Genomic DNA, 4,174 nt, shown 5'->3' with positions numbered 1-4,174 from the left:
TCTCTCTCCCCCTCTCTCTCCCCCTCTCTTCCTCTCTCTCCCCCTCTCGCTCTCCCTCTCCCCCGGGAGCTGCTGTGAGAGTGCAGACTGCAGGAGTGACGAGCAAGGTTTCTCTGCACCAGGACCTGTATGCAGCGTCGCTGACACTGAATTATTTACTATCGTACACACAGAAGCCTTAAAAGATTGCGGGGAAGCAGACTGGGGGGGGGGGGGGGGGGCATCAAGGGGCTCGAGTGCATCCTGTTCTGAAGATAATACTGCTGTGCCGTCTAGCCTCTGATCAGGTGTGAAGGCATGGTGTTGCGTGTGTGTGCATGGCTGTGTGTGTATGATCTGGCCATTTCTGAACCACCACCAATGCAGAGACCTATAATGGTGCTTAAAAAAAAGAGGATGCTAAACTCACAGATGATGCTGATGCTGTAATCACAGCATCCTCTGTGAGGTTTTTTTAACGGTGTAATCTGTGTGTGGACACCACGTATTGATGAAGTCAATAGCTATGAGGTAATGTAGTTTTAAGTCAAATAACTAATGCTGGGACGTATGCATGCATTTTGTACCCCCCAAAAAAGAGTGGGAGTTTAAGAACTTCTATATATTATATAAACACCAACATTAATGATGGAGAAAATGTATTTGCAGTTATTCAACATTATTTCAGGCAAATTAAATGTCTCAGATTATTTCATTGAAGCCTTGATACCACTACAGTAACTCTGTCAATTTTGGAGTCAATGAAACATGGTCATTTCAAATTAATTTATGCAGTTTCTGGCCCAAAAAGGATCAATTTCATGTTTTGATTAATAGTTTTTCAAACTAAACATTGTAGCTAGTCCCTGACTTATGATATTTGACTTTTGGCAGTTACTTCATAGACTTTAAGATCCAGAACACCTCTCCGGGACATTAGCACACATGATAGTTACTTGATGCTTAGCATTTCATTTCCCAAAGCTGAAGGCAGTGAAGCCAGGAAGGACACTTGTTTAGGGTCAACCTTTCTGAGAGCCCCCTGGGGGAAAGGGCTGGGCTTGGGGGTGCATTGTCCTGTGTATTCACCCAGCAGAAATGTAAGTGGCTCATGATATTATTAATAATACATGCATCCTTTCATTGACACTTATTACTGTGTACATGTGCAACTTTTGATGAATCATCACCTTGTAGGGTGATATTGGTTCAGAACACATGTAAAGGATGATAATAGTTAACAAGTAGCCTACATACATACTTTTTATTCTTTATGGATTGAATTATTTCACAATACTAACAGCAGATTGTGCCCATCAATGACTCTCACTACCGACTCCTGACACTGGAGGGCGCTCTTGGTCACAACATGAAGTCCCTCAGGTCAGTGAGGAGCTGGACAGCCACTGGCGGGGCCGTGGCCTCAGTGCCAGGCACAGCCGGGCCTCCATCACAACAGCTCTGTTGTCACAGCACATAGCCGCTACCTTTCAGTGAGCAACGTAGGGTCTGGCATTAGCATACTGCCTAGGTCTCACACACACATTGTTCCAGGCAGCCCAGACAGCCAGGACAGCTTCAGGGACATCATGTGGACTTCAGCGCCGGGACACACTGGTCTTTCTAAAATATCCTTCTTTATTTTACAAAGTATTTCCAGTGTCCAATATTTCCCTCTCAACAGTTATGTCTGGCCCAAATGCAGATGTTTCTGTAGGCTACTATTATTGAAACAGGAGAGCAGTTCTAGGCTATACCTACAGGAAATCATGTGAAATATGATAGAAATAGGTACTTATTATGGTTAACTTGTAGCCTGTTTACCACAACAAGTCGTTCATTCAGACAGACAGACAGACAGACAGACAGACAGACAGACAGACAGACAGACAGGCAATACTTTTCATGCACGTCTAGGCTATACCTACAGGAAATTATGTGAAATATGATAGAAATAGGTAGGCTACTACTTATTATGGTTAACTTGTAGCCGATTTACCACAATAAGTCGTTCATTCAGACATACAGACAGACAGACAGACAGACAGACAGACAGACAGACAGACAGCCAGACAATCATTTTCACGCACGTCTGATATAAAAGTAAAGGCTATTAGGGGAAACAGACTCAGTCACATGCATTGTGAATATAATAAGTTACACCTTAAAGTAGGCTATAATATATTGATGGATGGCAGTGGAATATTACAGAATTACATAGGCCCTATTCTAAATATGTTGGAAAAGGTTGTACTTGTTTGCCTTGGCAGTTTGAGAATTTTGATATTTTCCAGTACATCTCTGTTTTTTCTTTCTTTTTCTTTTGTTGAGAACTGAGAACATTCCAGCCCCCAAATCAGAATCAGAATCAGAATCACTTTTATTGCCACAGTATGCAAGTTACATACGAGGAATTTGTCTTAGTGTCTGTATGCAGCGTAGCGGTTACATCAATATACAGGGATAAGAAGTAGGAAGATAACTAACGGCAATCGCAAGGTTGCAAGTGCAATCAAATCAAATCAAGTCAATATATACAATATGTACATGAGTGGTGAAGTGTTCTGTGGATGATAAATATGAATTTACGTTGGATTTACATGAGATTTACAGACGAGTTAAATATACGTTGAGCGATGTCACACTGATATCATATTTGAATCTTATAAGTGGTGACACTTTGTGTCTTTTTCAGTTAAGATTGACACTGGTTCTCAGATTGACACACTGGTTCTCAAAGTGGGATCTGGGGCCCCCCAGGGGTCCTTGAGGGAGTTCCAGGGGGTCCCTGCACAAAAAGGGGAATCATTTATTTTCACTATAATTTCATCCATAAGTAACACAATGACAGAATGTATAACTATTTTGGTCATGTGTTTAATACACTTTCTGTAATATTTTCTTTGGGGCTTTGGTGCAGTGATTGTGTGTCTTTGTGTTGTTGTTGTTATTTTTTTGGACCATATGTGGATTTAAGTTAGTTATGCTTGGTGAGGAGCAGCTTATTCCTGCTAATGCTGGAGCTTACTCCTCATAGAGCTCCACCCAACCTAAACCTCTGGGAACTGGCTTAATTGCATGGCATGGAGAGCAGAGCATGAAACAGCAGCTGGAGGTCCTAACATGCCCTCTTTAAGGCACAAACATTTCAATTGCTCAAGAGACATTCATCATCTAAATACTTATTCTTGCAAGTACAGTAAGAAAACGGCATGTTTCATTCCCAAATTGATCAATTTGGGGGGAAACAATTACCTGACATTAATCAGTTAACTCAAAACAGATGATTCATTCCTCAAAAACACTAACGTTAGTATTTTGTAAGCAAAGGTCTTATGACTCTATTAAATCGTAATGTGCTTTATGTTCATCATATTTGTAAGAGTAAGTGCCACTCATTTTCAAATGATAGATATCTCATTGTGGAATGAAAAAATACACAAATTTGTACGTAATTTTGATTTGTTGGATAAACCAAAGATAATTAAGGTGAATAGGGAAACAATATGCCAGCATGGAAAGGTCAAAGGCCATTTCAGTGTCTGATGTGTCACAACACATCACACGCTGCAGAGCAACACAACAGGCCAGTATGGAGAGCCGGGGAGAAACTTTGAAGATCCGACATGTTCCTACAGGCAGTGTGCAGCCTCAGCACATCTCTCATAGCCTATAATGCTAAGGATACGTCCCAGTTATGCATCCATGCAATGTTTTTTTTCTTTATTAGTTAGCCTGGCTTAGCCAGTGACTCATAGGAATAGACTACGTGACAACCAGGAAAGACTATAGTGACTACTGGAGAGTCAGTTGACAGCCGGAACAGGGACGGCACCCGGGTAGCAGTATGGGTTAGCTCCCCAGCCTGCGTCTTCTGTGAGGAAGAAGCCCAACAACCCACGAGAGGCCTTTTAGGAGGGCCATTCAAGCCGCAAGTGGAGGCTGCAGTGCCACCAAGTACTGGTACTGCATGGTGTCCACTAAGATACCATCAGCTCGGAATGAGATGTTTGGAGCGGGGGAGTCTGGTGCAGCGCACAGGTCGTAGACCTGGTGAGACGAGGGAGGAGCCCGGCCGGGTGGCAACCCACAGAGCCTGGTCCCTCTACGTACCAGAGCCCTCCCCCTCCCCCGGTCCCGGCAGAGTAGTTCCGGAGCAGCGGATTGAGTGGCCCTGACCGCGTGACCACCTTCG

General features: G+C 43.1%; 1 protein-coding gene across 1 annotated transcript in view; it reads right to left on the bottom strand.

Annotated features, from left to right (window-relative positions):
* The window catches only part of lgi3 (leucine-rich repeat LGI family, member 3), a gene marked incomplete at both ends in the record, with an annotated part of 11,461 nt that overhangs the window by 4,706 nt on the left and 2,581 nt on the right, over positions 1-4,174 (bottom strand). The window lies entirely within an intron of this gene.

This window comes from Poromitra crassiceps (assembly GCF_964638095.1).
Source record: "Poromitra crassiceps genome assembly, chromosome: 10".
NCBI lineage: Eukaryota > Metazoa > Chordata > Actinopteri > Beryciformes > Melamphaidae > Poromitra > Poromitra crassiceps.
Note: the sequence above shows the minus strand (reverse complement) of the source record. Positions and strands in the feature narration are given on the sequence as shown.